Source organism: Triturus cristatus, chromosome 3_2 (genome assembly GCF_964204655.1).
Source record: "Triturus cristatus chromosome 3_2, aTriCri1.1, whole genome shotgun sequence".
Taxonomy (NCBI): Eukaryota; Metazoa; Chordata; class Amphibia; order Caudata; family Salamandridae; genus Triturus; species Triturus cristatus.
This window is the reverse complement of record NC_140584.1, coordinates 656,291,376-656,304,288: the sequence shown is the minus strand read 5'-3', so window position 1 is coordinate 656,304,288 and position 12,913 is coordinate 656,291,376. Positions and strand designations below refer to the sequence as shown.

Here is a 12,913-nt window from a genome sequence, read left to right as displayed (position 1 = left end):
AACTGGCTAAAATCCTACCTGTCAGGTCACTGCCTGGCCGTATCTCTCCCCCCTTTTCTCTCCAAATTCAGAAAGACAACAAATGGCCTCCCCCACGGCTCTTCCCTCAGCCCTATTTTATTTAACATTTATATTAAACCCCTCATCTCACTTATAAAAACTCACAATATCAAGCTAATAAATTATGCAGATGACACTCAATTAATTCTGTCATTGAACAACAACCAGGAGGGTACCATAGGTATTTCCCAAGCAGGCATTCTTGACATCTTTGATTGGATGAATGTAAATCCACTTAAAATGAACGGAAATAAAACTGAACTCCTTTGTTGCCCTTCCAACAAAATTCTAATATCCTTATCACCTAACTTCTGGCCGCTACCCATGGAAAACCCACTGGGCAACACTGCAGCGGTACGAAATCTAGGTGTGATCATTGACCAAGGTTTGTCTCTGGAAAATCAAGTGAACGGACTTACCAGGACCTGCTTTGCACTGACTGGGGCCCTTAGGAAGCTTTATCCTCTGGATGACCTACCATCTAGATCATTGATTTCCAGAGGGGTAATACTAAGTAGGCTGGACTATTGCAATGCCCTGTTGTTAGGAGCCCCAAATTACCTGTTAAAAAAGCTAGAACGCATCCAGACAATCACTGCTAAGCTAACACTGAATAAACCTCGATATTCATCTGCTACAGAGGCCTTGAAGGAGCTCCACTGGCTGCCTATCAAGCAGAGAATAATCTTTAAATCTCTCTGTATTGTCCATAAGGCACTACAGAAAAAAGGACCAATACCCCACTAAAAAGATATACTCCTGGCAGAAACCTCCAATCCACCACAGGCAACTATGTCCAAGAACTGAGATTTTGAAAAGTCAGACAAGGAGGAAGTACCTTTACTTTCAATGCAGCCCGTATATGGAACAAACTACCATCTCCCTTACGATCTCATTCTGACCTACTGAAATTCAGGAAGGCACTGAAAACCTGGTTAATTCCTCACTAGCGACTCGCTTCTCAGTCTTTCGATCTGCTGTATCATTACATAGTGGTTTTAACTCCAGAATACCATTTTTGGTCACAGTGGGCTTTATAAATAACTCTTACATATAAATAACTATTACATGTACCACTAACGTGGTAATGAAAGAAGTGCCTGGCGGCTCAAAGCTGCCCTGTTAAAAATTCAAAGAGACCTCTGGAGAAGTTACCTGCGCTCCTCGGTCAGCGCCATCCTCTTTGTTTTTTGGGTGAAGGAGGTCTTTGTCGGATAATAGGTGGCCCTGCTGGGAAACGTGGATGGCTACCAATGAACCCTTGGTCTTGGGTGATAAAAGGGCTATCAAATATCCCTCCTTACCCTTGCCAAACCAAAGGCTGCTTAATCCCAAAGGTTCCCCACCCACCGCCCATTCCGTGTAGGTTAACTTTTTTTTATCAGTATTATTCCATCAAAATTCAAACTCTGCTTGCCGGCCTGCAAGGCCACACACTTATAAATAACACAACATTGCACCCCTCTATGCTGCTTGTGTTTTTTTTATTCCTCCTAATATTCTCAAACATCCGGAGTTTGATCTGTGAACATCTTGATGATAGCAATAAAATGTATTGAAAGCAAAATTACTTCCTTCGGAAAATAGTTCAGAGGGTTTGTAGCCAATTAGATTGTCTGATATCTGAATAAATTATAAACAGTGGAAAAATGTCAGCTTACCACAACGTTTTTTTGTTTCTTTCACATTTTTTTCAAAGTTCATAAGCGTGTCATAGCGACATACTTAACATATGCTGCATACTTAATTAACACATGCATTGCTACTGGTCCTGTACATTTTTTTGGGTGGAGTTTGGCCTACCGCAAAGTGCAAAAACAACCTAGCTGCGCTACGCGGAACTCCGCAACTGGCGGACTGGATTAGATAAAAAGCTGCTCGCGATAATTTTCAGTGCCGGGTGTTTGTCCGCGCTGTGAAATTATCACGAACGGCACCATGCACCGCATAAGCAGGCGCTGCTTCTTTTCTGCCGCTTGAGTAGATGTAAATGTAAATCCAGTATTTGTAAAGCGCACAGCTACCCGTAGGCATCCCGGCGCTGGGGGGCCGTCGGGAAGATTGAGGGAGTTTTTCGGAATTCCCCGAGCTCCGCGTAACGCAGAGTGCGGAAAGCTCTGCAAACTCCGCGAGCGGAGTAGAGTTCACCGCCCAGACTTACTTTTAACTTGAAAAAGGCTGAAAGTACATAGGCACCTCTACATATTTGTGAAATATTTCATGTTCATTGAGGTATTTTGTTATATTCATGCAGAAATGCTTGTGTGGGAGTCACATGTGTAATGTAAAAGTGATTTGTCTGGGGCCCTCCTGTATCTTTGCCTCTTCGAGACCAAGCCAAACTGATATGATAAAACCAACACATCAATATCAATGTAGTTTTCTGTGGTTTGGTGCACACTGGTCAAAAAAGGAGTGAGCAAAGTTACTAATAATGCAAAACATGTTCTCCTTATGGAGTGTAGTGACAATCTTAACTGCAAAGGTGCAAAAGGTGCTTCTGTGTAATTTCGAGAAGAGTGGGACAGAGAGAATTTAAGGCATGGAAAGAAGCATAGAGAAACAAGGGCTGGCGTGCTGCTTTGTGGAATACTTACAACATTGCGTACCCATATATACAAACATGAATAAATATGGATATGTGTGTTTTTTGTAATGTTAACGTTAAAGAATCATCTCTAACACTCATCCATGCTACTCTACCTTCTCTTTGTCTCGCTTACTCCTGATTCGGATCTGTTTTTAACAACAGTGGGGCAGATCTACAAGAAAGTGCATCAGCGTAGCACCGCACGCCCTTTAGCTGCGTCACCCTGCGGCACTTCGGAAGCACAGGAATGCAACATATTTACAATAATATGTTGCATTCCTGTGCTCTCCCCTGCGCTGGCGCACAAACAGATGCCTGCGCCATGGGGAGATTGTTTTTGAAGGGGCACCTTCCTGCACAAAAACAATCACTACAGGCATTTTCCTCTTTCAATGCGTGCTGTAGAATATAGCACGCATTGAAAGAGGAGAAAACAAGGAGAAATGAAAACATTTCTCCTCGCTGTGCCTAGCTATGCCACCCCTAAATTGGCGTAGCAAACTGATGCAAAATCTGGAAATGTGTCCGGTTCCATGGGTGTTGCTTGGAAACACCCACAGCAACACCCATGGAACGCCCCTTTCCTGCAAAGTGCTGCGTGTAAAGGGGCTATACTTACAAGGACAGGACAGGATAAGCCACGCAGAGTGGCTTTTCCTTTCCTTGTAAATATGGGGCCAGTGATGTACTGGCAGCGCAAGGGGCTTGTAAATCTGCCCCAATGTTCCTAAGCCTAACCCTACTCCTCCCACCCACCATGCTGCCCCAGGCCTCCTCCCCACCCCCTCCGCGGTCCTCACCTTTGTGCCACTAGTTATGTTCAGTTACCCGAAAACAAACGATTTATTTCCTATGTTGATTTTTCTCCTAGGAAAAGCAAAGTGGGGACTGGATTGTGACCGCCCCTTTTTCTCTGTTAGGGCTCATCTGCCCTGGTTCTTCAAAGACAGGACTCAGCTGCTCTGTGACGTCAGACCGGTAAGGACCTTGCTTAATTCCATAGCCTGGCATTGTTTCTACGGGAAGTCACCCCAAGAGAGACTGAACTATATGAACAAGACACAAGAAACGTATCTAATTTGTCAAAGAACACACATTTTTTCTTAAATAACTGCTGATTGATAATGAGATGATCGATAAACCAGTTAGCTGTCAATATCTGTCATGTTAAATTTAAAACTATCTAATTTTTTTCCAATATGCAGAAAACAAATTGTAGATCATGTAGAATTGTCCGCTTCCTGTTAATACCTTGCAAAACACATTGTGAGTTGACTGCATAAATGGGCAGAATAACATATTAGAGCAACAATGTATTCCAGAACCTGACTAGAACCGCATGTTAATCAAATACTTGTATTCGGTTTACAATTACAAACAATACAAACTATACTGCATGTAAAAACTATTTTTAAAAATAGTGCTAGCGAGTAATATTGTGGTGGTATCACAAGCCATTCATTAAAAGTGCAACAATGTCTTGCTTAGGAAATTATAAAAGCTCTGATGGAACTTGTGAACCGTTTTGTGCTTTTCTTGAATAATTTATATTTGACAACTAATTATGGCAAATCCCAAATTGTGGCCGTGGGCCCTGGTAAAAGTACTTTAAATAGACTCACTTGTAACGGGCAGTCTTTATTGAGTGTAAAGGAGTTTAGCTACCTGGGACTTATTTTTAACTCGGCTGGCACCTGGTTCTCGCATGTGACTTCTTGCCGCTTAAAGTTTGGAAGGTCAGTGGGTGCGGTACTTAAGCTTTCCAGTCCCTCACCCAAAGGAAGCATTTCTCCATTGCTAAAAGTTTACAATGCCCAGTGTATCCCTGGAGCAGTATACGGGGCAGGGGTCTGGGGCTACCATAAAGCTTGTCCACTTTAGTCAGAGGAAAATCGCATTTGTCGCAGGATGCTATAGCTCCCCAGCTTCCACTTATAATATCCACGCAGAGCTCGACCAACACTATATCAGGATACAATTCACGCGGCTCCTTTGCTGCTTTGGACTGGCGTTTGGATAAACCCCCAGGCCAAACTAAGCAGGCATGGCATTTGGATTGTCTCGCCTTAGACAAAGGACGCTCCATCCCTTGGCGAGCTATGTGTCCGTTACTTTAAAGGCCTTGGGGCTGTCGTCTCTCTTTCTATCGCCTACAGCCCTAAAGAAAGAGGAGTAATTATTGGTTAGACGTTCAAATCTCCAGTTCTGCGAGTATAGAAGATTTGCCGTGGAGAGCACAAAAAGTAGCGCGTTAAGCGAGTGTAGGTTACTCGCCTCTCCCGAGCCAGCCCTTTACCTGCGCCTCGCATTAACTCACTGGGAGCGATCTCTGCTTTTTCGGTTCAGGGCTGGCACTGTATGGCGTCTTTGGTGCTTTACTGGCCCTTGTTTTAATCTGGGGAGTTCCGCAACAGTCTGCCCATGTGACAACCTCTCTGAACAATATTTGTTACACTATATTTTTTGTGTGTTTACTATAGACAGGCACGCACACACTTTCTTAAGCCCTTGTCCAAAAAACTTGGTTACGGCAGGTGGAAGAAGCCCTACAGCACTTGCAATTGTTAAACACTTCGACCACCTGTCTTAGAATGTGCTCCTTTTTAAAAGCTGCCATCACCATCAGAGCAAGGAGGACGGTGGAGGGCTAGTACCCCTGCTCTTTTTATCCATTTACAGTTTCTATTACTGTTTTTAGTGGTTTTAACATTTACATTTAGTCATTTCAATTACTTATTAGAGATTATGTATTTATTTTTGTTAGCTGATATATTTTTTGATTATTATTATTCTGTTGAATTACAGATTCATGAGTGTATTGATGCTGGAATTGTGGTCTCTTCTTTTTACATGATGTTGTTTTCAGTTTGCTGTGCAAAGCTGTATTCATCTTATGTCTTTTATGGCCTGACAGGCAGAATAACGTATTATTGAAGACTGAAGTTTAAAAGTGCAATAAAATGTTATCATCAATTGTATCAACTCCAGATGAAATTCCTTAAGATGCGAGATCCTTGGGTTTGAGGACAATGCATCTTAACATCATGTGAAATGTAGTTTTGAGTTCTGCATATGTGGAGGGAACAGGCACTTGCTCCTAGAGATACCCTTCTATGACCCTGTGCCTATAAATAAATGTAATTGTTCTTGACAAATCAACAACAATATCATTCGCCAGGAGCAAGGTATTCATACTGCTTTGTAATAGATATGTTTCTAGACACTAAGCACACATTTTCTGACTATGGTGTAGCTAACAGATGGTTTAAGTCTCCAAAAAGCACCCTCACAGATAAATTCAACCCATCCGAGCAATGTAATTTGCTGTTAGCTTTCTTAACCAAGCCGGGAAGCACCACGGTTTTGTTCGGGTGCTATGCCAGCCTAACATGATTTCTCATGAGGCCTAAGAGGCTTTCATCCTCAACACTAGTCATCTGAGAAGGCAATAGTCTGGTGGCTTGTATGGCCCACCTATTAATCAATTCAAACCCCAGCTGTAGTACTAAGCATTGTGTGAGGGTAGAGTTCAGTATAGGAAGTGCTTCCGTCAAAAATGAACACTCAACACTGGCAAATCACCTGTTCTTCTGAAGCCACCATGCTGATATGCAGAGAATATTTTAGGTTGTTGGCTGTTATCAGTGGGTAGATGGAGACGTTCCCACAATTTTAATAGCGTTAAACTAGCCCACACGTTGTGGTTTTGCAAGGGCAGTGTTAGCCTTGAATTAGGCTGAACAACTGTGTATTAAATACACCAAGAGACCCAAATTGTAGTACTCAATGACAGGTTCAAGGGCAACAAAATTCAGCAAAAAATGTAAGACTGGTCACCCTCTTACTAAAACCACTGGTCCTTGTCTTGATTGTCTTTGACGTTTGTAGCTCGATGGCAGGAGAATGCTGATCTGTCTTCACAAGGAAGCGCTCAAAACCAATGTCAGTGGAGCTCATCAGTATGGTATCATCACAATAAAAAAGGGCTAGCAACCATTCGGCCGAAGTTTAGTGTGAGGGTTATCAACAATCTGTAAAGCTGGATCTAAATCAGCTATAAAAAAATTAAATAAGCGGGTGGAAGAGCTGCAACCCAGCTTGATGCCAAAAGATGCTTTGTTCTTTTTATGTGACGTGATGTTATCGCTTATTATAATATTTGCTTTAATGCAGCATTCACCAAAAACTTTGCCCATTAGTTTGGAGTCTTGTGTAGAGCCTGACATATGCAAGTCATGGTTTTCGTAAATTGTGGGCTCCTAGTCTGGCTGTGGGTAGGGTCTTGCAGCCTTCTATTAAAACCAGTAGGATCCTGTATTTAAGCTATGCTGTGTGTGGCAACCTGTCCCTGTTCCAGTATGCGAGTCATATGTATCTCTGTCTCACTGTCAATGTATTCCCTGCCATGGTATGAGTCTTTCCAGTTCTAGTGTCAGAGTCACGCCATTCAGTTCATGTCTCACAGTCCCGGCATCAGTGTGTTTCCTGGCCTAGAGTTAGGGCATTCTTTTTCACAATATAACTGTAGATTGCACAGAGTCAATAAAATTACTTGAATCTGCAAAGCAACAAGTTTGCAATTCTACACACCCCCTAAGCAAGTACTCCACTTACTGGCAAAAGTCTATTCCACATTTCAGTGTTGACATGCTCATTAAACTCTGCACAAGAAGGCGATATGGATAGGTTTTTCCTATCACCTATGGCATAGGCAAAATGTTATGTCCTCTACTTGTGAAGCCCAGATCTAGATATTGGGTTGAAGGATAGGCAAAGCTGTGGTACTGCCTGTCATACACCTCTTAATAGTATAGTACTTGCTTAATTGATGCATCTGAGCAAAGGTTTGACACCACTTATGTACAATGACTACATTCGGGTTAGGAAGGTAGAAGGCAGTGTGGGAACACATGTTTTAAAACAAAGTATCTGTTTTATTATTGGAAAAGAGGAACACAACATTTAGACATTAAATGGTTGCCTCTTTCCCTTTCCATATTACTCATTTGTTGTTTCTCCAGGCAAACATATGCAGCTGCTGTATCCCGCTATTTCCTCTTCCTTTGAACCTTTGAACTTTGCCCTTTAACCTTTGACATCGCCTGAGCTTTGAGTTCCGTATACTGGTCACAAATTCGCCAGCCCCACGGTATGGGTGTGGGTGCTGTAGCCTCAAAAAGTCTCCCATCTGAAACCCAAGCTTTGGAGAACAGGGATGAAGGTATAGAGAGTTCACTTCTGGTGTTGTCACTTAGCGGAGGGTTGAGGATACATAAGTTGACTAAACCATGGTTGCAGAGAAGAATCGGGCGGGTTCCCCTTTCCGCTTAATGGCTAGCAGCCTCCTTCTAAAAGACCTACTAGAATCCACACCATGGGAGGTGTGTCTATGCATGTCAGAGAAGCAGTAATTGTGCAAAAAACACAAGACCTGATTGACAAAACCATTCTTGGCCATGAAGTGACAGGGGTGGAAATGGCATCCTTTACACCTCTGCCATGTAGATTCCTGGCAGGCGTAAGGGTGTGAAGAAAGCTGCAGTAGTAAATCCCACACAAGAGCGTGGAGTCTGTGGCTCAAAGTGTGGTGTCCTTTGAAAGTCTGGGACAGAGAGGGAAGGAGAACGGGCCATATCCAGTATTTTGAAGAGCTGTAGGAAAAGGGGCTTCTGCGTGGGCAAAAACTAACTTTCCATCGAGGAAATGATAAGAAAAAATGTGCATTTGATTTTTTTTTTATTTCCTCAGTATATAATTGTACAGTGTGTACTATTACATATTGGTGAAAAAGGAGCATGGTGAATATGTGACAAAACATTTACGTAAGTACAGATGGAAACCTATGTATGGTGCGCCCAAAAATAGTAACGCTGCACCTGTTTGTGCCAGTCCTACAAAGGATGCATAGGGCTTTATTTGTGTCAATGGTTGCAGGTGATGGGCACCAAACTCATCTTTGATGACTAGGGCTTTTTTCACTATCAGGCGTTGCCCCTTCAAAGGAAAGCAAGGGAAAAGGAAGCAGGAAGAAGGGAGAGGTTGATAAGAACAACGTGACAAAGGGGATATCATGGATGAACACGAACCTGCAAAAGTGAGATAAAGGGACAAAAAGTGTGTGGTTGGTGGAACGAAGAGGTATGAGGTGTAATCAGGAGCAGCCGCGGTCGGTAGTAGGAGTAACTGCAGGGCGGGGACGTGGGGAGCGGGAGGGGCAGGGTGGGGGGTAGTAAACTATGGATTACGGAGGTTTACAGGTAAATTAATTTATAAATTAATAAAACGAATTTTGTTGTGTGCACTGCATCCCCAAATGCGATGCAGTGCACGCAACGAAATTCGTTTTATTAATGTATATGTTAACTTACCTGTAAACCTCCGTAATCCATAGTTTACTACCCCCCACCCTGCCCCTCCCCACGTCACCGCCCTGCAGTTACTCCTACTACCGACCGCGACTGATCAAGAGTAGGTAATCTTGGTATTGGACAACCCGGCATTCAGCAACCCCAGCATTCTCTAGAGCCAGCAAAGAGCTCCTAAGGAAAATGTGGGCACCGGCACTCTTTTTCAAATTAAATACTGAGAAAAACAAAATGGATATGGGTAGCCTTGAACAGAAATAACCACCACTGAAGAGTGCAAGGCCCCAGTTCAGATGGTCATTTTCAGCTGCATTAAGAGGTTTACAGCAAAAATGGCTTCAAGTAGCATGTCAAGACGTCACAGATGGATTTCTGACAGGTGCAAATGAGTTTAGTTTTCTACTGAAGATTTCTTCACCAGGCGTGAAATCAGCAGCAGTAAACCCTCCACAAAGGTTGGGGAAAAGGAGGATAACAGCATGGTTTGCCTTGAAACTTTGTGAACACCCACAAACTTGTGGGTTTTGTTTGCATTCAAAAACTACTGTGCAACCCTTTTGCACCCTGTAAGTGGTAGTTGTTTTTCTCCAGTCGAGGACTGGTATATCGCCCCTTCTTGGTAGGAATAAATCATCTTCAGACTGGAGGGGGGATCTGGGAAGGGGTTTCTTCACAAAGAATGAATAAAAAAGAGAAATGTGCATGTTCACTTTTGGCTGCATTTCGTTAGTGCTTTATTGTTCATTGTGTGCAATTATGTTTTGGGGAAATGGGAGTCCAGTGACCATGTCACATGACATTCCCAATAGTCGCTGTGTGCAAGCATATGCACAAGTACACACACACACATATGCTGGACAGATCGGCTGAAATCCGCAAGCATTGTTTCACAGGGAACATTCTTGATACATGGACTCATGGTTTACTATGCCTCTTTCACCGAACACAGTCCCCTTACTTGGATACATCAGTGGCGTAAACTGATGCCCCCTGCAGAATGTGCTGAGGGGCCTCTGAGTCTCCCATATCTCACGGATATCTTTTGACATTGGGCTGAATGGGGCCTCTTGAAGGGTTAGGGGGTCCTTGAAGGGTTAGGCCCCCGTGCGCCGCAGGGGCCTGCTTTACGGCCCTGGTATACACCCACACTTAAGTTTAGCTCAGGGCCTGTTATTGTGCGAAGCTTGACGAGTACCATTCACAACATGATATGCGACAGTGTTCCTCTTAAACAGAGTATGTTGCATACACAAGCGGCACAAAGCGGGCAAACACTGATAAATAGCGCTCGTTCCCCGCCCGTGGTGGGACTGCTCCGTTCATGATGAGACCTGTCCATGGTGCTGAAACAGATCTCCTCATAGTGCAGATGGCGGGACTCTTCCGCTCATAGCGGCAGCATGTTACCCATTCCTTTGTTCTGTGTGTGGCACGTTATGTGTTATGTGCCCGTTTGTAAGCATGACGTGTGGGCCCTCCTCATGTAAAGTCGTTCAGGGTATCTACGATACAAACTAAACTAGGGGTTTGACGCTGAATATGAACCATTTACTAAGTTTCACGAAGGTTTGTGTGAAAGGCCTCATTTGTTTGGGTTCTATTCAGGTTTCTGTGGCAACTGGGTCACGACAACCTGATGCCGGTCCGTTGAGGGCCTTTGAGTTCCTACTCACGCTTTAGCTTCGGCCGCTATTGTGGGGAAAGAGGAGAATCGCTAACATCATTGAATTTGGGGCAGAGGAGGGAACCGAAAGACTCGGTCCTTTCTGTCAGTGTTGTGAGTACTTAGTCCACGCTTGTGGGCCCTGCTTTCTCGCGCAGCAGCTTACGGCGATGCTGGCACACACGAGAGCTCATAATTCACAGTAACCTCACAGCGCTTTATTTCACCCGACCCCACGAAAACGAATTCGACATGTTACCCAAGCATAAACAAGCAAAATCAACGTGTCTACCTTTTTAGGATACTTTGTTCCATCTGCGCAACCGGCAGGATCGAGTGGCCACCCTTAAAGCTTTCAGTTACAGCAATGAAAAGTGCACTTCAAGCTGGCACCCGGGGACTCTTTTGGTTTCGTTTTCGAGCATTTTTCGATATATTCTCAAATAAAGCTGTTTATCCTGTTTTTCTTTGTGTGGGTGCTTATAAGTTCTCATAATTCCGAGCTAGATCGTCCCAATAACCCAGCCAATGTCTGACGTTTAATTCTATGTTAATTAGGGAATTGTAAGTCCATCCACGTAATGCCACTCGTACCACTCAGCAACTTTTACATTTGCGTAGTCTCGCCTGACCATCGGGCTGTTAGTGAGTTTTTCCGAAGTTGTTGCGTTTAAAGTACATTTGTGTTAAATGGCTCTCCCTCTAGGTTCTGTGTCAAAGTTTATTAATTGTTTTGGAGGGCCCGCTAACTGCAAAGTGCTGCTAGTCCTCTCACTTTTTTGGGGGGCGCCGAGTGCACCTTTGTATTTATTTATTTTTTACTTTTAATTTACTGTTTTAGATAGCCATACACAATGTTAGATTGGTGGATTGAACATATAAACAAGCATTGGCATAGACAATAGGTCTCGCCTTTGGGACCTAAGTATTTTGCCATGCAGCACACTTTTTTTTTTTTTTTTTTACAAATTACGCACCTTTATGAAATCACTTTAGATGTAGACGAAAAGGGAAAAACAAAAGACAAGCAAATGCCGGGTTAGGCACTAAATGTTTCACTATGCTTGTGCAAGGGACAGATTGTGAAATGCACCTAAAAGAGACAACTACTAGTTGAATTATCGACTGGGATTTTCTAAGGCCTTAGACCACAGTGATGAACAAACGCCGCTGCCACTACAGGCCATAGACCTAAAGGTTATCATGCAGCGTTGAAGAGACATTACTATTATTAACTTGGCTCCATTGTTATTGTAGCTATGGCTGTTATATATTACCCATGTAGAGACATTCCACACTTATCAATCTTTTTTTTTTAATACTGTCAAGAGTGGCTGATGCACTCCGATGATCACTGCTGGTAATCTTGTAAATTGTGGCCACTAGTGTAATCTTGTCTGATGTGGTCACTCTAACACTCTGATAATACTAGTAGCTCGGGAATGCTCTTCCTTGAACATAAAGTAGATCTTATTACTGAAAAGGTTGGAGACCTCTGCACCAGCCCTTCTCTGGAGTGTTCCTTTGAGAATGATACTGCAAGGAGGTCAGAATACCCGAAGATTTGCAAGCATATGCAACCAAAGGATTCTTAAATCACTGACAGCGCTTCATTTACCATTTCATTTATACAGGATTTATATCTGTGAGACCAGGCTTAGTGAGGTATGTTGCTGCTAAATGAATATACGAGAAATGCAAACCACTGAACACAAACCATGGCCTGAGCGGCAAGGCAGAGATGGCCTCATAGTTTATTTGTAAGCCTTGGTCGATTATTTTTTGCAATTGTATATAGCGTGAACTCGACTCGAAGTTGTCAGAGCGTTTTACATGATCACAAGTAGCATTACAGATGGATACATTCATTGTAGGCACCGGTAGATTAAGTGATTTGCCCAGAATCACAGGTTGATTGAGCTTCCAGCCAGACTTGAGGCTGTTTCCCCAGCTTCAAAGTCGGCCACTGTATCCATTAAGCCACACAAATGGCGGGTGACATCATTGTTAAAGCCTCATCACAGTTATGAGAAAGACACTTTGGTATTATTTCCCAATACCATGGGGAGCCGCGGCATTGGAAATTATAAGCTGGTAAAAAAATCTTTATGGAATGCCTCACCCCATGGGCTTACTTCCTTCCATGCATAAACCTGCTTTTTAGGATTCTAGTGGTAGCCGTTACCCCAGAGGAGCGAGATGCAGGGCTGCAGTTTAAATAGGCTAGTGGAGGCA

General features: G+C 43.3%; 1 protein-coding gene across 16 annotated transcripts in view; it reads left to right on the top strand.

Moving 5' to 3' along the window:
* The window catches only part of MAP2 (microtubule associated protein 2), a 1,132,493-nt gene that overhangs the window by 585,494 nt on the left and 534,086 nt on the right, over nt 1-12,913 (top strand). For all 16 annotated transcript variants that reach the window (XM_085648606.1, XM_085648602.1, XM_085648605.1 and 13 more), the window contains one exon: nt 3,522-3,628. The gene's annotated coding sequence lies outside the window, so the exon portion shown is untranslated. The remainder of the gene's footprint in view (nt 1-3,521; nt 3,629-12,913) is intronic.